Below are 22,389 nucleotides of genomic sequence, written 5' to 3' on the forward strand. Positions count from 1 at the left end.
GACCACCCAAAGACACTGAGTCTTGGGTCTGGGGATATTTGGTTAGCTGGAGGCCCACGTTCCAACGTGCAAAGAACACAGGAACCACACAGCGTTTATAGATGAGGCGCATTTGCATCCATGGGCATGCCCATGTGCCCATGTACACACGTGTGTGTGTGTGTGTGTGTGTGTCTGTCTCTCAAAGGAGGGAAGGGGAAGGAGGATGAGGGTATTCAGTCCAGTGAATGTGGCTGTAAGGAGGGCTGGAGCAGGAACCGTGAAGTCTCGGGGAACCATGTCAGAGCCCAGGCAGGTCACTGCACTGCCCAGCCTCAAAGTAATGCCCGGAAAGCTTTTTCTAAACTGTAAGGCACTCTATGAGTGCAAGGCATTATTCTTTATAGCTTGACAAGGAGGAGGAGGAGATAGGGGAAGTGGACGAGGAGAAATCCGCCTGAATCCTCCTGATAACAATTTTACATCTATAATTCCTTCCCCTTCTTACAGCATTGGAATTTTATGGGGATTAGTGAGCATCCAGTGTGGAAGGCCTGGAGCCCCTTAGGAAAGGCTCAGCCTGGACTTTATTTAATGAATCCCCTCAGAGGGGATTTTCTTTTGTGTCAAAATATTCCCTGCTGGTAGGGGATGTCTTCCACTGCCTAGGGCCCCTTCCCTGGGTTTCTGTAAACCAGGAGGGGAAGGATGTATCCACTCTGCAACATGTCGTGGTGGGCATGTTGGTTGAATTACTTAAAATTATGGAGCCGCAATTAGTTTCCTTCCTTCTCGTCTCTGCCCTGGAAAGAATAGCTCCTGGCCCTCTCGTTCCCCATTCCTCCCCTGGGTACCCCTGGAGTTTACTTGTGTGGCTCAGAACTGCTGGGATGTTGAGAAGCATGAAGTACCTGGGGAAGCTTCTGCAGCTCACGGAAATGTAAGCTGTGTTGCTGGGTTCTTTGCCTGTGTGAAATGGAGTTTTTCGAATGCAAGTATTCCAGCTTGCATGAGGAACCCCTTGGTCTTAGCCTCCCCTCACAGCCCTGAACAACCCACCCCTCTGAAAATGGCAAGGAAGCTCCAGACTGCCAGGTACCATGAGCAGGAAGGTGAAAATTGGAAGCCCAGGACTTGAGACCATGAGGATAGGGTGGCCAGACAAAATACAGACTTTCCAGTTAAATTCAAATTTCAGATAAGCAGTGAATAACCTTTTAGTATAAGTATGTCCCAAATGGAGTTCTCACAAAGAATGATTTTTCGGTACATGTCCTGTGCCATCTTTGGGATGTACTTACACTAAAAAATGTTACTGAAATTCAGATTCAACTGGGTAGGCATCCTGTATCCTGTTGGCTAAATCTGTAACCCTTCCTGCGGAGCACTGCCTCTCCTGCAGTGGAGGTCGGGTCTTGCACAGTGACCTGACTTTTGCTGCGTCTGCAAGGCAGCCTTCACTGGGATGATGGTTCCCTCTCAAGGAGTTCACTTGCACTAACATCAGTGGCCCCAGGTAGGCAAGGTGCGCCTTATTATGCCTTATTATCTGGTCTGTCCAAACAGCAAGTGCATTCTTCAGCTTATCTGGAGAAACCTCATGATTCATTCCCCTAATGCCCTGTCTTTAAGCATAGTAATAGCTCTCCATGCCAAACAGCAAATACTAGACTATTGAATTGGAGATAAAGAAGTTAACTCAGATTTTATTTTCTTGTTTACATGCTACTCTCAATTCAAAAAGAATATAGAATATCTGAGCCCCTAAATATAGTTAGGTACTTTTCTCTCTGATGTTTTAACTGTTAGTAAACCAGGCTCAAGCTTAATCAAGGCTAGAACAGGGCTCTCTCTTGTGTACAAATATCTGTCTCAGAATGTGAAACCCTCCATGAGGCACGTTTATGCCCCTGGGCCTCCCTGAGGCCAAGGTATGGGATGGAGACTCCTGGCATCAGCTTTCCTCTCTTCCTGCCTCTGCCCCTCCATACCTTCTCCCCTGACCTCCCTTTCCAGGGAGGCATCTGTCACTGTGTCTGGTTTGGGATGCCCTGAGGACTCCCTGTCCTCTACCATGGAAGGTCCTGCTCCGTCTCCATCCCAGAAATTCCCAAGATGCATTCCTCTGGTGGAAGTCTTTGGCATCCATGGACATACAGTTGCCTCCAGTGTGGATGGCACCTTGTGGCTGGTTGGACCCTGTACCTCATACTGTTCTCCTTGGGTCTTTTCTTGAGTTACTGCTTGTGGAGGAAGAAGCAGAAGAGAGGCGGAGCTGCACGTTGTCCAAAACCCAGGGGGATGACAGTAAAGTGGGAGCACTGAGAACAGGGCATGCCGGCTTCCCAGGGAGCCCATGCCAGCCCTGCCCATCGAGTCTCCTCAGGACTTCACTCTTCCCAGGCTGACATTTGACTGGGGGTAGAGGGTGAAGACTCACCTCAGAGTGAGAAGGACAGTCAGAGACTTTGTGTAATGTATACCCTGAGTAGTGAATTTATCAACAAACGAGTTCTAATTAAAACTGAATTTGTCTCACACTCAAACCACTAATTTAAAAAAAAAAACAACAACGGAGGTCTGATTATATTTGTTGCCTGTATTTGCTGCAGTTCCCCAGGATGTCAAGGGGCAGACAATTCTGTGTATATCGTAAGTATGCTGGGGGACCCTATGGTTTGTGGCAAGCTTGCTGCCGCCATTGGCGCTGTGACAGGTAGAGGGAAAGGGACCCATCTTGCGGCAGAGCTGGGCTGTCCTGGGGGAGAGCAGCTGTGCCTGCATCTGCCCCGAGGGATGGTCCCCGCGGATGCAGGTCAATATCTCGCCCCCGGTGAGCAGCAGGGTAACTTCGGCTCAGCAGTGTGGTCAGCTGTGCCTGAGGGACTGCAGAGCAGAGGCCCTGAGCGCACCGCTTCCTGGTCACACGGAACCAAGTTCATAATCGCGGTTCTGCTCTCTTATTACTGCTGTTTAATACAGGGCACATCACTTCACCTCTCCGAGTCTTACTTTTCTGGCCTGTAAATGGAGGTAATTATATTTGTTTCATAGGGTTGTTGGAAAGATCAGACAGGATAACATAGGCTGAGGTCTCAACACAGTGTCTTCCCATAGTAAATGTTTAACAAATGGTACCGATTATTATTAGAAAACATATTAATTGGGTCTGTAATGTCTTAACACATTTGGTTGTTTTTAAAATGCTGCCTTTGAAGCTAAATTAAGCTGCTTGCTTAATTCAGCTATATGCTTAGCACATGCATTGCAATAAAGACTATCTTCCCTGAAATGTGTTTCCCCTACATGTTCACCTTTGTGTTTTCTTTTCTTGATGTATTTAATCTCTTGAAACATCTCAGAGACAAGGCTGAGTATGAACAAGATAGGTAGGTATTCAGGAAAAGTTTGAAAACTGCTGAGGAATTTAATGCTCCAGAGGTTCTCAAAGTGTGATCTATGGACCTCCCTAAGGGTTCCTTTTAGGAGGTCTTCAAGGCCAGATCTATCTTGATAATAAAACTTGCATGCCACTTGCCTATTTTTCTGTGTTGATACTTTATTTTTTAAAATGTTTATTTATTTTGAGAGAGAGAGAGAATGGGGAAGGGGCAGAGAGAGAGAGAGAGAGAGAGAGAATCCCAAGCAGGCTCTGCACTGTCAGCTCAGAGCTCAATGTGGGGCTTGATCCCATGAACTGTGAGATCATGACCTGAGCTGAAATCAAGAGTCAGACACTTAACTGACTGAGCCACCTTGGTGCCTCTTACTGGGTTGATGTTTGCATGGATTATGGGTAAAAATTGAATCTACCTGACTGAAACTGGTATTCTTTTTTATTTTTTTAATTTTTTAATGTTTATTCATTTCTAAGAGACAGAGCATGAGCAGAGGAGGAGCAGAGAGAGAGGGAGACATAGAATTTGAAGCAGGCTCCAGGCTCCGAGCTGTCAGCATAGAGCCCGATGTGAGGCTCGAACTCACTGACCGTGAGATCATGACTGAGCTGAAGTCGGATGCCCAACTGACTGAGCCACCCAGGGGCCCCGAAGCTGGTATTCTTAATTCTTGCCACAGCAGGAATTAAAGCAGTGGTACCAAAGTGTTCTCGCAGTCATTCTCTTCTTTACGAACAATCACTCATAAAAAGAAACCAAACAACCCCTCTCCTAGGAAAAAGCTAATGTCAGTTTTACTTAAGAATGTCCTTGATGGGAATACCTGGGTGGCTCAGTCAGTTGCATGTCCGACTCTTGATTTTGGCTCAGGAATGATCTCAGGGTATGGGATTGAGACCTGTGTCCTCTTTGCAGAGAGTGGAGCCTGCTTAAGATTCTCTCTCTCTGCCCCTCTACCCTGCTGTCTGTCTCTCTGTCTCTCTCTCTGTCTCAAAAAAAAAAAAAAAAAGAATTTCCTTGATGAAGCAGTAAAAGTAATTTTTTTAAGTCTTGATCCTTGAATACATGCCCTTTTATCATTCTATGTGACAAAATGGTAAGTTCAAATAAGATACTTCTGCTGCATCCTGAAGTATTATGGTTATCTCAAGGAAAAGCACTCATGATTATTTGAGTTGCAAGCTGAACTAGCCACTTTTCTTTCAAGGAACATCATTTTCAGTTGAGAGAATGTCAGATAAACAAATTATAGCTTTTCGGACTTGGATATTTGGCAGATATTGCCTTGAAAATAAAAGAGTGAGCTTACCATTCCAATGAAAACCACTGAAGGTATTGGATGCTAATGATAAAATTTGAGCTTTCAAGTAAAAATCAGAGTTTTAGCAACTTGAGAGCTTCCCATTTTTAAAGAGGAGTATTAATGAATATAGTTTTTTGATACTGTATGATGTAATGTGTCAATATTTGGAAGATCTTCATAACTCATTGTAGTGATATTTGCCAAATGGCCAATACATGATGTGAACAAATCAAGCATACATAAAAGTTTCTTTGGAAACTCAAAATAGATGAATGCATTCTAATGCAATGTGAGTGCAAAATTTTCATTGATCAGATTTAAGATTCCATATTACAGCTAAACTTCCTGAGTTTTGGTGTAGTATCAAAGAAGAATATCCTCAATCATCTGAAAAGGCTACAGTAATGACCACCTCTTTTCCTTTTTTCCTTATTTCCCTTTTTTCCTTTTTTTCTTTTATTAATTTTCTTCATATATTGCAATTAAAATGGCATATTACATCATATTAAATTCAGAAGCAGAAGGATCCAGCTGTCTTCGGTTGAGCCAAATATAAAGAGATTTGCAAAAACCATAAGGCACTGCCAGCCTTTTTACCTTTTTTCAAAAATATATTTTTAGAATAAAAATCTGTTATTTGTGTGCACATGCAATGAATTTATTATTGGGGTTCTCAAAAATTTTTAAGAATGTAAAGGGGCCCTGAGACAAAAAAAAAAAAAATCGACAAATTTATAACAAATGCTTTGTTCTTTCTGAGCAATATCTCTACCTACACTTTATTACAGTTATTGGTGTTGTGTACCTTTCTCCTTCTCTGGACATGTAAACTCATGGAGGAAAGCTTCCCATTTTTGTTTGCATCCCCAGCAGCTAGCACATGGCAGGGCATGGGATAGATGTTTGGTAAATATTTAATGAATTGGGTGATGAATGTTAGATTGTCTCTCCATCTATAACAATGGGGTCTGTTGACCCACAAAGTTACCTGAAATGATGCCAGATATGACATCAGATTCTACTATACAAGAAACCTGTTTCCCATATATATCTTCCCATTGACAAATGTGTGATTTGAGTAAGTGACTTGATTTCTAGTGTAAAGTGTTAATCCTCTGATTGAGAAAGACAAATTTGTAGGCCCCAGCCCAGACCTACTGCATCAGAAACTCTGGAGATGGGGCCCAGCAATCTGTGGTTTAACAAGCCCTCCAGGTGATTCTGATGCACCCTTGAATTTGAGTAGTTTTAAATCCCTTTTGTTCTTCTGTAAAATGAAGAATAGGGGTGCCTGGGTGGCTCAGTCGGTTAAGCATCCGACTTCGGCTCAGGTCATGATCTCACAGTCCATGAGTTCGAGCCCTGCATCAGGCTCTGTGCTGACAGCTCGGAGCCTGGAGCCTGCTTCGAATTCTGTGTCTCCCTTTCTCTAACCCTCCTCGTGTCTCTCTCTGTCTCAAAAATAAATAAACATTTTAAAAAAATGAAGAATAAAACTCTTACTCGATAAGGTTGCTGACAGATTACATAATACTCATAAAATGGTTGGCAATGCCTAAGCAGGCTCTCACCAAGTGGGACCTATTCTTACTTTATTTTATTTATTTTTAAAGGTTATTTATTTTGAGGGACAGAGAGAGAATGAGTGGGGAGAGGCAGAGAGAGAAGGACAGAGAGATACCCAAGCAGGCTCCATGCTGTCACTGCAGAGCCTGATGGAGGGCTTGAACTCATGAACCATGAGACCATAACCTGAGTTGAAGTCCCATGCTTAACTGACTGAGCCACCCAGGTGCTTCAACCTATACTTACTTTAAAGAACAAGAAAGCCTAGACTATTTTACATCTTACTGAACGACTTCCTTGTCCACAGCCCCCGCCCTTGGCCACATTCTGTGGCCCCAAGCCCAGGATGAGGAGTGTGGTTGGGTTGGAGAGGGAACAGAGATTCCCAGAAAGCTGAGGAAGGACAGTGTGTGGCCAGATCCCTGAACCTTGTTTCCTTTTCCTTCCTGATGAAATAAAGTCTGCTGACCTTTAGCTGCACAGGTTCACTGGTCATACCTCAGTGAGGGACAGCACCCAACAGTTTAGTCAACTTTAGAAAAGGCCCTGATGGAGGGAGAGGGAGGAAGAGAAGTGAGAGCTTCGAGAGAGGTCAAGAGAGGGGAAATGCCGAGCAAATTAGAGCAAGTAACCTTTGCAAATGGCAGCTGGGGAAACAGAAGGTGAGAAACTGTCATTCCAAATTGCAACTTGACAAAGAAAATGAATCAGCGCCTTGGCAGACAGGTGCCTGAGATTCCCTGTGTCACATTCTGCAGTCTGGCTTATCAGAGGCCCCATTCCTGTGACCCTATTGAAGGTCCATTGGCATCTGCAAGTCTTCTTGTTAATTGGAAATGCATCAAACTGCACAGTCAGCAAAAGCCCATTGAGAATTCAGGGTCTCAGTAGGACTCACTGACCTATTAACTACTTCTCTGTCTACAGCTTTTAGTTTATGTACCCAGAGTTCCCTGGAGGCAGTATGCTTCCTCTCCAGTGCATTGAATGATTGATTGACTGATTCATTGATTGATTGATTGATTCATTCATTCATTCATTCATATATTCATTTCTCTGTTCATTTGTTCTTTCTCTCAACAAACATTTATTCACACCCTATGGCAGCTTGTTTTTATTCTAGACCAATGGTTCTCAAACAGGGGCATTTTTTCCCCTTTTCCCCCAGGAGGAAATTTGGCTTTTGGTTGTCAAAAGTGGAGGGTGTATGGGCAAACAGTGGTAGAGATGCTGTTGCTGAACATCCTGCAATGCACAGGACAGCCCCCAACAAGAGAAAATTGTCTGGCCCCAAATGTCAGTAGTGCCACCATTGAGAATACTGCTCTAGATGGAAAATGAGTGTTTGAGGGTTGCTGAGGGAGTGAATTGATGTGGAGCTGGCAGATACCAAACTGTATCAGCAAAGTGAAGAGCCACACAGTGGGGTGATGGCTTTAAGAGAGAGCATGGGGGAACTTGAGATTGTTCTAACAGTTGGTGGAGGACAATGGTGCTAGGGAGGCCAGGTGTGACTGCAGATTGAGGTCTCAGGGGAGCAGGGGAAGGAAGCCATTTTTAGCCTGTCTTTTGTCAAGTCTTAGAAAGTCTCTCTTCTCACTAAGGGCCCATGACCTTAGGTTTGAAGCATGTGTCATGGGGCATAAGGGAGCACCATAGCCAAGTCTTCGCACCTACCACTCTGCCATGGGCAGACTCATGCTGGATCTAGTCCCATTGGGTGGATAGTGAGACCTCTGTTCTGGGGCCCATGGCCTCCACAGCAGGGCTGAGGGGCCCTTGATTATGGGACTCCTGTGGCTTCTGGTTCTTCCAGCTTTGTAAGGAAGCACGAAGTCAATTCATTCCTGCTTCCTTCCTCTGTGGGCTTGGTTGTTAAGTCCTCAAAATGTGATCAAAGAGGAGTAAGAATTTGGCTGTTCATTCATTAATTCATTGGTCAAATAGTCGTGAACACTAACTTTGTACAAGGCTCTATGTGGGGACAGAGGCATAAGCCATGCCTCCTTCCTATGAGGAATGCAGGGGTCATGGACTAATTTCTAGACCTTTGAACTCTGTTCTGAGTGTTCTTCCTGGTTAGAAACCTGAGATGGGGCAAAAAGTGACTGGGCTCTGAGTCCACAATGTTGCTCTGCTGTGAGCTTCTGATGGTACCCCAGAACAAGCAGCGTGAAGGGCCTCACCCTGGAAGTGAAGCCTTCCTCCCCCTTATCTTTTAATATTCACAGCCAATGTGAGTTTAAGCTCAAGTGCAGTGGGTTTTCTGTTACATGCATTCAAACTTATATAAGAACAAAACAGAAGGAATGATACAGGAATGCACACAAGCTATCATGTATGCATGGAGGTCATGATGGCTGTTGGAGGGGCTTCCTAGGATTATACTGTATGGCTTTTGCCTTATGTCTTGGTTTTATAGCTTACACTTTGAGTTAGATATGACCCCTATGAAGCCATTGAAAATATAATGAGCATCTATAGCCATTGTTAATTCTGTAAAAGAGAAGACACCTTAATCCCCATCCCCCAAAGTGGCAAGGACATAGTAATAAAAGACAGTCCTTTTGATGAAAATAAATTTATCTTTATTAAGACTGCATTTTCATACTTTTGTCATCATGTCACAGCCTAATAATCAACGTAGTAGGCACTGTCCTCCTGGGGCCCTTCCTTTCCACATGGAGGTGAGTGGCCTTTGGTTACTAGGGCATGGTTTCTGCCACTTGCAGCTGTGGGTCTCACCTCATTCAGGAGCATCTCCTGAGAGCCTCTGATCTATCCTAGTTGCTGATGGAATAACTCAAGTGTCCACCACCATATCTAAGAGTCCTTCTATCCCAGATTTTCCGGGCTCTGTTATCTAATCTTTGAGAATGGCCAAAGGAAGGGCAATAAGAAGGGCAACAAGCTAGATTGGAAGAATCAGTTTATTCTCACCCACCCTTACTCTTGGCCTGGGTCCTTAATCACCTTCTCTTCTTTGCCATGTTTGCTTATTTTTTCTTTGAAAACCTAAAGCAGGACAAAGGCACCAAGGTAGTGATTCTCTAATAATAAACTGCCCCCCACCCTCCTTCCTATCCCTGTGTTAATGACTTAGTTCCTTGGAGGTTTCCCCTTGGAAATTTTGGAATGGCTCAAGCAAGCTGTCATCTTTCGAAATCATTTCCGATCATAGTCTCAAGATTGATTAGCACCTGCTCTCCTATTTTCCCCACCCGCAGGCATCTCTGAGAGCAACACGCTGAAAAGATGACAACAGTAGGGACCTACGTAATTCATAAATGGCTTTGACTGCATGGGTTTTGATGAGGCAATATGGAAAATGATTGCATTAAGCATTGCTATTTATTTACTTGACTTTGTACAGGACAATCAATTTGTTCACGTTCCGTGCCTCCTGTCAGGAAGTTAAACGGCAGAGAAGGCAGGCTGGATGCATTACCTCATTGCTCTAAGAGATGCTGTCACTTCTCAAATCACTTTAGATTGTTTTTAATAACAGCATCTTTCATTCCTGTCCACTGAGGGAGTGGAGAATTCTCTTTTCACGGAAAACAGGACACTGAGGAAGGTGAGGTCTGACCAGGAAAAGATGAGCTCATTTTTTTCTTGGACTATATGAAAATGCTATTTCTGTAGGTCAAATATCAGCAGTTTCATACAGATCAACCTAATAGTTTAGTACAACCCTTTGCCAGAATGCGTGAATCTGTCCTAGGCAGGCAGGAATTGGTCCTGTTTGAGCCTTTAGGAAAAAAACTGCAGATCCTCGCCGAGAGAGCCAGTCAATATTCAGCCTTGGTCACAGCAGACATCAAACTGGGGTTATGTAAAAAGATTGTGGGTATTATGAGGCTGAACTGGACTCATGGAATGGGCCCAACGACAGAATGCATGCCTCTCTGTTGTGTGTTGATTGAATATTTTTGGAAGGTCTAGAAAATTCATCAGAATGATAGCTAGTCTCTGAGTTTGAATAAACTCTGGAAATCAGTCTTCTCACTTGGAGGGAAGGGCTGGTTAGAGAAAGAAAAAGAGAAAACAAATGCTTTTATTTAAGAAGTAAAAACTAGAAGAGAGAAATCACTTAGACATACAGTTGAATTTGAGTTTAGGATCTGCCAACTAGTTCTCTAGGCAAGACCTGTTGTCTCCAAGGACCTGTTTCTTTTCTTTCTTTCTTTGTTTTTTCCTCATTTGTGAAAGTATAAGGTTGGTGTGATGGTTAATTTATTACATCAACTTGGTTAGGCCACAGTATCTGGGTGTTTTGTCAAACATTATTCTAAATGTTTCTGTGAAGGTATTTATTTTTAGATGAGATTCACATTTGAAGCTATAGACTTTGAGTAAAGCAGATTACCCTCTTTAACATGGGTGGACCTCATCCAATCAGTTGAAGAGGGTTTTTTTGTTTGTTCGTTTTTTTGGTTTTTGTTTTTTGTTTTTTTTCTTAATACTGACATCCCCCAAGGAAGAGGGAGTTATGCCAGCAGACGCCTTCTGTACTTGAGCTACAGCACTTTCCTGGGTCTTTACCTTGCTGACCTATCTTCCAGATTTTGGTCTTGTCAGACTCTGTAATTGCATAAGCCAAATTCTTAAAATCTCTCTCTCTTTCTACACTCTAACACACACAAACACACTCAGCCTGTTGGTTCTGTTTTTCTGGAGATACACTCTGTTTCTCACCAAACAGTGAATGAGAAAATTTTTATGTTATTCCACTCATTCGTTCAAGACATGAGGCACCTGCTCTGGGTCTGACCCGGCACAAGGTACCTTGACACTGATTTAAGCTCCAGGAGACCACACGTGTCCCACTCCCTACTGGCCCTCCAGTTCTCTGCATAGCACCTAGCACAAAATTCATTTCTTGTAGATGATCATTTCTTTTCCATTTCAGCCCTTAAATCCTGGGTCTGTTCCAGAGAGGGGGCTTTACCTGGACCTGGAGCAGGATGGTCTTTCTGGGAGACCTTTCTGGGTGGGTGCTAGGAAGGCTCAGGATGAGAGTGCTATAAGCTGAGCATGTTTCCCTCTGCCCTGGAGGGCATCCTGGCATCACACGCAGGTGAAGGAGGGTGAGCATCTCAGAGCATGGCCAGCTGAACTTGCCATTGTTGCAGCCAAGCACCCTGATCATCTGCAGGCAGCCTTGGACTTTGCACAGCACCAACTAGTGTGGATGTTAGCTCGTCGGATCTTCACAGATTTATCATAAAAGATTTACATCGTATACATATTTATCGTTCCTTTTTCCAGATGCAACACAATTTCCACAAACACTGCATATTTATTCCTTATAAACTCAAATTTATTATAGATTCAATTTTCTTCTTCTCTGCATGGGTTTATCTTTCCCTTTCTGCATGTTTTCCTGATTTTAGAGATGCTTCCTTCCAAAGGCATACATCTGTCCTTATGCTTCCCATGGCCTTATAGCTACTTATGTCCTACATGATATTTCTCTGGCTCTCAATTTTCCTTATTTTTTTTCAAGTAAATTAAGATTTTTTAAAATATGGAATTAACAGATGCCTACTGTCAAAAACTTAAGAAGCTAAACATAATAAAGAAGTAGGCAAAATACTACCCAAATTTCTGTTAATATTTTGGTGTGTTTACTTTATCTTGTAGCCTCTTCTTCGAGTTCATTAGCATTTTGTGCCTAACAATCTAGTCTAAGCATTTTGATATAAAAAATCATGAACCTTATTTTTAATGGCTGTCCATTTGGCTGTCTACCTTTGGGTATAATATCACATACAAAACAATTTCCGTAATGTTGGACATTTGGTTTGAATCTGCTTTTCATAAAATGACTATGCATAACACTTAAAAGAACATATTGTACCTACATCTCGTCTGCCTTTTGGGGTACATATTTAGGAAAGACTCGATCATAATGCTGGCTTACATCTAGTGAGCCGTCCCGTGAGCCAGACCCTATGCTAAGTGCTGGCTGGTTGTTTCTGAAGCAGCCATATGGAATTGATAACCATGATTCCCATTTTTTAAAGATGAGCACACATAAGGTACAAGGAAATTAAATGACTGGGACTTGTCCTTGATGACCACTCAGTTAGCAAGTGCCAGAGACCAGCTCTGAGGATGAACGGGCCCATCCAGTCCAGGCCTGGCCCCAGCCTGACACTTGGGAGGTGCCATCAGGGATAGCTGCTGTCATTTCTATGCTGAGGCCTCCACAGCCCAGGTCTGAGAATGGACCTCATTCTTCCATGCTTGTAGGGAAGTCCCCATTCGTGTCCTGTGGCCCAGAGGATAGGGAGACAGGAAAAATGCAGTGCTTGCCTAGGTGCTCTTCCACCTGGGGTTCTCCTTCACATCCCCCTATAGCCTGGCCCACAGCCTTTTCATCTCTTCTGTCTTAGCACCAGTAGCCTGCCTGTCAGACACTAACTCCCCGGAGAAGGAACGGTGTCTACTTCTGAGCCCAGTCCACCAATGCCAGTGACCATGGAACCAGGGAACCTGTACATCACTGTTGAGCATTGAGCTGCTCCCTGCAGAGCTGGATCCTTTTGCCTCTGAAGTCCCCACAGGGTGGGTGCCCACCACTGCACACAGGCAGGAGGGGTGAGGCCCCCTCCTGCAGTGCTCGTGCCCCTGCTCACCCCCTGGGCCACCTCTGCGTCCCCCGCTGAAGAAGCTCTGTGGACTTTTAACACACCCCTCCTTCCTTTAGACGGAACAGCCCTGCTAGGCTCTTCCCAGAATGCGTCCTCCTCAGTGGGCACTTGAACTCTCTAGAGCCTCCGGAAGGGCCTGTCATGGGCAAAGCGGATGTGACACTCTGTGTTTTTACCCTAGAGGCAGCAGATTTCCCCATAAGGGTCAGAGCTGGCATGGAGACTGACTCAGGTGTGCTCACTGTGCCCTGGGGCTCTCCTGAGCAAAGGCAGGGCCACAACAAGGCAGACATGAGATGGCAGCGTCATATCCAGAACTGAGAGAGAGAAGTTAAATTCTGTCTTTCTATTCTACTCTGGTCTCATTAGATTTCCAACAGATTTCATGCTTCCAAATGCATTTGCCACACAGAGATGCTTGGGGTTTCTTGGAGCCCTCAAAGACAGATGGCAGAGAGGGGTGGTGGCTGGGTGGTGGGGGTGCTCAGCTCTGAGAGCGGGGCCGACTTGCAAGCAGGGAGCCTGAGGAGTATGGGAGGGGATAGAAGGCCTGAGCCCCTGCTGAGAGGAGATTCCTGCCCAAGTGCAGACTGAGGGTGGCCTGCCCCTCCTCAGCTCTGCTCAATACCACTCATGGAGGCTGGGAGAAGGACGTTCACTTAGGCAGAGTGGCCAGATCGAGAATCCCCTTGGGACCTGCTCAGTAACCTCTGATTAAAATCATTACTTGGTACCTTGGAGAAATCATTAGACACCCCCCCACACCCCCCCCCCCCCCCAACACAGCATGGCCACATCCTTCTTGATGCCTCAAAGCGCAGGAGCAGGTAAGGCAGGGACTGGAAAAGGAGCCAGGCTTGGAGGCATCCTGGTTACACAGATGGGCTCCCCGTGCCACATGCAGCTCAGGATATCTTTGGAGAGTGTCTTTTCCATGAGAAGTTCCTAAACAAGGAAGGCTTATAAGGGAGGGGGTCAAAGAGCAAGAGATTACAGGCCAGAGGGGCCTGGGGGCAGGTGAAAGGGATGGAGAGCAGGCTCTGTGGGAGCCTCATGAGCCCTCAGCATCCAGCGCTGTGACCACTGGGTTCATTCTGCATCATTCAGGGACAGTGCCCTATTCTTCTTCCTTTCTCTCTCGTTTCCCTCTCTATTATTCCTTTGTCCTTTGAGGAGTTTCTGGTGTGCCCTACCAGTGGGGTTTTCACGTCCCCCAGAACCCACATCCCCCAACCCCCAGCCCCATGCATTTTTCAAACCACCCTCCTGGGCCCATGGAGGACCCGTCTCTGCTGTGCTGTTCTATCTGTTATGCTTGCAGGTGCCCTGCCCTGTCCCGCCTTCTCTCCAGGCTCCCCTGTCCAGCTTTTCAGAGGGGTTCTGTCCCCCAACTCCCATGGCTTTGGTCACTGTTTCTCCCTTGCAGGTTTTCTGAGCGTGATGACCACATTTTCCGATCTCAAAATTGGATTCTTTAATAAAAGTGCACTTCTGTCATAGGTATGCATACGTCTGTATATACACATGTACTGTATATATACGCATGCATATATCTGTAGGATATAAACAAAATCCTGTCCTTGGTTGCCTTTACTGAAAGCCCCAGACAACCTAGGCTGCCGGGCTGAGCCCCCACCCAGTGAGGCTCTGTGCTGCGGCTTTGTCTTTTACGTTAGCTTCATTTGAGCTCCCTTCTTTTAGTGAGTTTATTTTTCTCTCTCAACTGGAAAATCACATTTGATCAGCTGTAGAGAGCAATCAGATACCGAAACATTGGGATTTCGCCCCGGAGGCAGCGCCTCCGAAGCTGGTACGGGTTCTCTGGGGCTCACCCAAGCCCCGGGAGCAGTGGGTCAGGCAGATGGTGGACGGGCACAGAGAGGGCAAGAGGGGAGTGAAGCAGCCACATCAGAAGCTGGAGAAGGCCATACTGAGCTGAGCACTGGAGCCCTGTGCATCTGGGTGCGGGCTGCTGTGTTCTGTGTGCCTCCTTGTCTCCCTCATCCCTCTGCTCTTCCTCTGTCTCGATGAATGTAGCATAGGTGAATGAAGTGTCCTTGTCTCAGCACTGGTGTCCAGCCCCTCTGCTGCTGGGTGCTGTGTGCTGTGAATGGAAATGGTCGCCTGCCTGACAGGGTAGTGAGCTCTGCCCTCCTCCCCTCCCTTCTCCCTCCTCTGCTGCCAGTGAGCCACCGCAGGCCCTGGGGAGGAGGGCCTGGCCACACCGGGGGCTTCCTTGCTAGCTTGCTTTCCCCACCAATGTGGATCTCCTAAGCGTGGCTCTCCTCCTGCTGTAAAAACTGTGAGCGGCATCCCCGGCCCTCTTCCCATGTAAACCTCCTGAGGGGCACATGGCGTTCCGCAGCCCCGAGGGTTCCTCCCACCACCCTCCTCGTCCCACCTTTGTGTGTCAGCCCGGAGTCTATCAAACACCTTACTGGCCACTGCTGTTCAACCATCCCCGGCATCAGAAGCTCAACCTGCTCCTTCACCGCTGGCCGCCCTCCCCCTCCACCGCCTTGCACCTTGGTTCAGACATGGCATCTCCTGCCTACGCGCCACAGAGCTCTTGTTCCTTCAGCTGACACAGGGGTTCTGGGGAAAGGGGTCTGTGGCCAGAACAAGATGGTGTGTGTGTTAGGAGGGGGGGTTCTTCTGCAGGACTCCACAGACCGTTTTGTATCCCAGTGTGCTCCTTAAGACTCCAGGAAGGGTATTTAGTATTAATCGTTTCCTAAACTCTTCTTGCCACAGGAAGCTTTTCTCCTCAGAACACCTGATGACACCTCACAGAATCCAGTTTGGGGGAAGTGGTGTGGGAGAAGCAATTTGTTTTTAAACTTGACTCCTCACTCATATTCATGACAATGATCCTTGTGGCTATTATCAAAGAAATTGTGCAGTGCACCTACGTGCAGTATCTCAGCTTGGTCCCTGTGATGTAGCAGATTCTTTTGTCCAAATTCTGTTCCGTGATAAAACCAGGGATCGTATGTTCAGCTTCTCGACAAGGTTTACTTCTGAGGTAGGAACAATGTTATTACAGAAGGAGTCCGCTCTGAGTGAATACAATCATTTACTGCTTCACAGCGACTAGGCTGACATTTAGAATTCAGGTGTCGCCGAGAGTGCCTGAAGTACCGCGTTATATGGGATATTATGACATGGGTCACTTTTCTCCTGTAGGCCTGATCCCTGGCAGCTCACCCCATTACAGGGAGGTCTCCTGATTTGGCATTACTGGAGGAGTGAACCCCCACCTGCTTGAAACAACTTAACGCAAAAGGGGGGAGAGGGGAAGAGAGAGGAAGGGGACAGAGCGGGGAGGAAAGGAGGAGGGTAACAAAGGAGGAGAAAGTGAGGCACAGGCGGTGGCTTGCACCCCACAGGAGCTTCAGGGATCAAAAGTTGCTGAGCCTCCTGGCTTTGCTATCAGTGTCTGTTGCATGGGCACAGGGTTTTTACTTGGTTTTAGGAATGGTGGAGTCTTGCTTCCTAGTGGGAGTAGGTGAGGGTGGTGATAATGTAGACATTTCAAGGTCTTAAATTCCTAGAGAAGCTGCATAGGCTCTTAAGGGCCCTGAGGTATGGGGATCCGGGCCCTGGTTCCAGCGGTGCCACTGCTAATGTGTGACCTTGGTCAAGTCTCTGTGGCCTGTTTGGGCCCCAGTGTGCTCATGCATAAGGTGAGAATCATTTCTGGCCACAGTTCTCAGATGTAGTGCTTATGAGGGCCGAGCAAGGAGCAAGGCAATGGGGAAGGATGGAAGTGCCAGTGTGCGTGCACATTCCTCCCCTCCCCTCCTCTCCTTTTCCCTCCCCTCCTCTCCTTTTCCCTCCCCTCCCCCATCCCCTCCTCTCCCTCCTTCTTCCCCTCCCCTCCCTTCCCCTTCCATCTCCCCTCCTTTCCCCTTCCCTTTCCCCCTCCCCTCCCCTCCTCTCTCCCCTCCCCTCCCCTCCTTTTCCCTCCCCTCCCCATCCCCTTCTCTCCCCTGCCCTCCTGTCCTCTTGTCCCCTCCCCTCCCCTCTCCCCTCCTCTCCCTTCCCCTCCTTTTCCCTACCTTCCCCCCACCCCTCCCTTCCTCTCCCCTCCTCTCCTCTCCTCTCTATTTCACATACCAAAACCTTTGAAAGTGGTTTTTAGTATATTCACAAATTTGTGCAATCATCACCACTATCTGATTCTAGAATATTTTCAGCACCCCAAGAAGAAATTCATACCCATTAGTAGGCTCTCCCCATTTCCTCCTCCCCCTCAGCCCCTGGCAACCACTAATCTACTTCCTGTCTCTATGGATTTACCCACCATGGATATTTCATATAAATGGAATCATATAATATGTGGTCTTTTGTAACTAGCTTCTTTCACTTTGCGTAATGTTGTCAAGGGCCATCTGCATTATAGCATGTATCGTACTATATTACTTTTTATAGCTGATTAATATTCCATTGAATGGATATGCCACATTTTGTTTATGTGTTCATAAACATGGAAGTTGTGTTGTTTCTACTTTTTAGTCCTTATGAATAATAATAAGCATTTGTGTATATGTTTTCACATGGACATATATTTTCAATTCTCTTGGGTTTAGAATCGGAATTTTTAGATCATATGCTAGCTCTATGCTTAACTTTTTGAAGAACTGCAAAACTGTTTTCCAAAGTGGGGGGACCATTTTTTATTCCCAGCAGCAATGTATGAGGGTTCCAGTGTCTCCACATCCTCTCCAATACTTGTTATTGTTCATCTTTTTTATTATAGCTGTCCTAGTGGGTGTGAAGTGGTACTCATGAGTTTAAATTTTTTTGTTTATTTTTGAGAGAGAGACAGAGACAGAGCATGAGTGAGGGAGGAGCAGAGAGAGAGGGAGACCCAGGGTCCGAAGCAGGCTCCAGGCTCTGAGCTGTCAACACAGAGCCCAACGCAGGCCTCGAGCTCACAAACCATGAGATCGTGACCCGAGCCAAAGGTAGATGCTTAATGAACTGAGCCACCCAGTTTAAATTGCATTTCCTTAGGGGTGCCTGGATGGCAGTCAGTTTAAGCGTCCAACTCCTGATTTTGGCTCAGGTCATGATCTCCCAGTTTGCAGGTTCAAGCCCTGTGTTGGCCTCTGTGCTAACAGTGTGGAGCCTGCTTGGTATCCTCTTTCTGCCCCTCTCCCACTTGCACTCTCTCTTCTCAAAATAAATAAATAAACTTTTTAAATGAATAAATAAATTGTGTTTCCCTAATGGCTAATTTGATAGAGAATCTTTTCATGTACTTATTGGGACTACTGATGCATTTTCAGAGAAATGTCCTTTCAACTTTTTTGCCCATTTTTAAATTTGCCTTTATTGTTGAGTTGTAAGAGCTCTTTATATAATCTAGATACTATTCCCTTTTCAGATATATGATTTGCAACTATTTTATTTCTCTCTGTGTTTTGACTTTCCACTTTGTTGCTAGCATCGTTTGAAGCTCCAAGCATTTAATTTTTTTTCATTGTTTAATGTTTATTTATTTTTGAGAGAGAGAGAGCACAAGTGGGGGAGGGACAGAGAGAGAGGGAGATACAGAATCTGAAGCAGGCTCCAGGCTCTGAGCTGTCAGCACAAAGCCCACAAACTCACAAACTGCAAGATCATAACCTGAGCTGAAGTCAGATGCTTAACCTACTGAGCCACCTAGGTTCCCCTCAAAGCATTTAATTTTTTTTTAAAATTTTTGTTAACGTTTGTTTTTTTATTGAGAAACAGAGACAGAGTGTGAGAAGGGGAGGGGCAGAGAGAGAGGAAAACACAGAATCTGAAGCAGGCTCCAGGCTCCGAGCCGTCAGCATAGAGCCTGATGCGGGGCTTGAACTCACAAATCGTGAGATCATGACCTGAGCCAAAGTCGGACACTTAACTAACTGAGCCACCCAGGCGCCCCTGAAAGCATTTAATTTTGATGAAATACAATTTCTGTATTATTTCTTTTTGTTGCTTGTGCTTTTGGTGTCATATCTAAGAAACCACTACCTAAATCAAAGACCTTAAAGGTTTATGTCTGTGTTTTCTTCTTAAGAGTTTAATAGTTTTAGCTCTTATGTTTAGATGTTTCATCCATTTGAGTTAATTTTTATAGTGTACTCTCTTAACATATTCACCTCTATCAAAAACAAAAGAAAGCCTGTAAATCGGGCCAAGCCAAACCTTCTTGTGGGTCACCAGTTTTGCAAGTTCTGAGCAGGGGTTCTGTAAGGGCTCTCTGCTGCTTCTCTGTCAGGCTGCCTGCCTTCTGTGAGTTCGTGGAGAATCACCTAGATAGAACCCAAGGGAAGACAGTTTGGAGCAGCAGTACAGGCCAATGGTGGCTGTCCTGTGCTGGGTCTTCTGGAGAGGAAAGCCACATGGCCATGGCCATGCTTCTGAGCAGGCCTCAGAACTGGGTAAGGCTTTGCCAGGTTAGATTGAAACCGACCGTAGGTTCTGTGGGCTCAGGCCTCATGTGCTTGCTCACACATGTGCTCCCAGAGCCCGAGCACTGGCCTGGTTTCTGGAGATCTGGGTCCTTTGATTAGTTCTACTATAACCAGCTATGTGATCCTTTATCACTCACTGAACCACTCTGAGCCTCTAGTTCTTGCTCTGAAACAGGTCATTGGTGACCTTGTGTTAAAGATTTTGATAATTGCTTGGGTCATTCTGACATGAGATAGATGCTTCCAAAAGTTAAAATGGTTTGATCATGGAAGTGTTGAATAGTGTTTCCCCAAGTGTATTACCTTGCAAATGTGAGACACAGTGGTTGTGTGGTTGAATGACTGAGAAACACTAAATCAAACATAAATAGGTTTCTTTATTAGGGGATTTTCCAGAGCCTTTCTGAGAACATATCGTCTGAATCTGTTGGAGGGGGATGTGCTATGCAACATTTCCTAAATTAGTTCAACTATGAAAGAAATATTGTAAAATGTAAATGTTGCCAATTTCAAACAATGTGAATGAAACCACAGTCCTGGAGCCAGACTTCTGTCTGTGTGTGATGCTGTGTGGGTCAGGAGCCACATTATCTAACCGGGTGTATAGAAGTATGTCCCCTTGAGTAAACCTCGCACACTGGTGTGCCTACAACAGTCCATCAAGCTGACCTAGATTATGGAGGGAGACTCTGGTCAGCCTGTGGGGTTTTCTGATTTTCACTCCTGGCTGATGTGAAATTCAGGGCTGCCCACATTCCTGTCTTGGGCAGCACTTAAGGGCCACTATGCCAAGAACCCCAGGATCCATCTGACCTATCCCACAGATCAGTGGGACTTTGATCTTTGATCATGTCAGAAGTAGAAAGCCAGGTGTCTCTGGGCTTACCCCCCAGCATTACTGGCAGTAGAACTGGCCAGGCCACTGGGAGACTGAGCCCTAGGGTTTTAGAAAGAGTCTCAGGCACAGGGAGGTAAGGAAGAGACTGGCAAGGCCACTACAAGGTGATCTTTCTTTTTGCATCAGCCCAGGTTATTTGCTTATTATTGTGAGGAGTATTGGGATGGGGTGGGTAGAAATAGTAATGAAGGAAGAAATTATACACAAACAATTTAATTTACTCAAAATAATTTTATAATATATTCTTCTTATATTCTGTTTAACTCACCAGTGCTGCAGTTTTAGACAAATGTTTGCATTATTTTACATTCCTAAAGTACAGGTTGAGAGTTGCTTGATGCATAACAAGGTTGGTGGGAGACATGGGGCATGGAAGAGGGAGTCCTATACCTGAGACAGTTAGATGAAAAGGGACATCAGACTGTAGGCTCTATTCTGCACATAGTAAAAAATGGTGCACACGGACAAGTGTTCATTATACTGCATTGTATGTGTGGCCAGTGGGCCCAGTTGGTCTATCTGGTCTGTGTTTTCTCTCTCCTCCCACACCTGGAGGCTTTTTGGGGTCATCAAGGACCCCAGAGGTCCTTGTATAGCATCTTTCTCAAAGCCTAAGGAGACCTGACCCCCACCAACCATCCTTTGCTGACCTCATCTGGCTCTGCCTTGGCACAAGTCTTGTAAACCTTCTTTAACAATGAAGTATATTTCCCTGGTAGAACTGCTGAGGAGATCCAGGTTCCAAACATCCATCCTGTTTGTACTGGGATATAAAGGTGAGGCTGAGATAATGTCTGCTCCTGGGGACATCACAGTCTCACCGAGGGGGACTGTGCCCACATAACCACAGCACTAGGCTAAAAGCAATAAGATCTTGAAGGAAGGCAGGTATAGAGAGGAGTGAAAGATTGTTTCCAGCTAGTGTGAAGGACAGGAAGCCTTTGTGAGATTAGAATGACTTTTTAAAAAGAGTTTTTAAAGATGGTAGGGCTTGAATAAGCTGAGATGGGGGAAGGACTCATGTGGCTTCTTCCGAGAATTCATGAAAGGCAGCTGCAGTTGTATGACAAGACAATGTGCTGGACCAGGATGTGTTCAGTCTTATATACTGGGCTCTGGGGATTGACAATTTAAAGCAGTTGGACACCTCTTTCTGGTCCAACACCATTTCATTTGAGGTTCAGGGATGGCTTCAGAAAGGAGGGTGGTGCTCCTCTTTGTGCTTTATTTTGGTAATGAGTGAAAAAGCTCATCTCTCTAAATACCATCTATATGCTAATGACTTCAGAATTTACATCTCTAGCCAAGACCTGAGCTCAAGAGTCATATATTCACCTGCTGACTTGACACGTCCCCCAGGATGGCTAATAAACTTTTCAAACTCAATGCATCCCACCTGGAACTCTTGATTTTCTCCTTCACATCGACTGCTCCCACTCTTTAGCATCTCAGTAAATGGCACCATCACAGATCCAGGTTTCAAATCAAGAGAAGTTAGGTCATTCTTGATTCCTTTCCTACCAGTATCTTCCCCAGCCCTGCTTCCAGTCCACTGAGTTCTTTTGGCCCTACCTGAGAATATGTTCCTGTCTCTGCTTTGTTCCATCTTCACTGTAGGGCCAAAGCACAGTCTGCCATGGTTTCTCCTCTTCTTAATAAAATCCATTTCTTTTTTTTTTTTTTTTAATTTTTTTTTTCAACGTTTTTTAATTTATTTTTGGGACAGAGAGAGACAGAGCATGAACGGGGGAGGGGCAGAGAGAGAGGGAGACACAGAATCGGAAACAGGCTCCAGGCTCCGAGCCATCAGCCCAGAGCCTGACGCGGGGCTCGAACTCACGGACCGCGAGATCGTGACCTGGCTGAAGTCGGACGCTTAACCGACTGCGCCACCCAGGCGCCCCATAAAATCCATTTCTTACCAACTCTCCTTGACCAGCCCTCACTCTGCTCTCTGATGTGTCTTTTTCTGTTCTGTTCAGGCCCACCTAGCTGCAGCCACACTACCCTGTATGTTGTTCATACTACCCTAAGGTCATTCCTGCCTGAAGTCTTTGCACTTGCCACTCCCTCTGTCTAGAAAGTTCTTTCCCTTGATCTTTTTTTGTGTGGTCGGATCTGACCTTAAAGTTTAAAG

At 45.6% G+C, this 22,389-nt stretch overlaps 1 protein-coding gene across 2 annotated transcripts in view; it reads left to right on the forward strand.

Moving 5' to 3' along the window:
* The window catches only part of EPHB1 (EPH receptor B1), a 432,844-nt gene that overhangs the window by 238,431 nt on the left and 172,024 nt on the right, over window positions 1-22,389 (forward strand). The gene's annotated exons all lie outside the window — the stretch shown is intronic.

This window comes from Neofelis nebulosa, chromosome 5 (genome assembly GCF_028018385.1).
Source record: "Neofelis nebulosa isolate mNeoNeb1 chromosome 5, mNeoNeb1.pri, whole genome shotgun sequence".
Taxonomy (NCBI): Eukaryota; Metazoa; Chordata; class Mammalia; order Carnivora; family Felidae; genus Neofelis; species Neofelis nebulosa.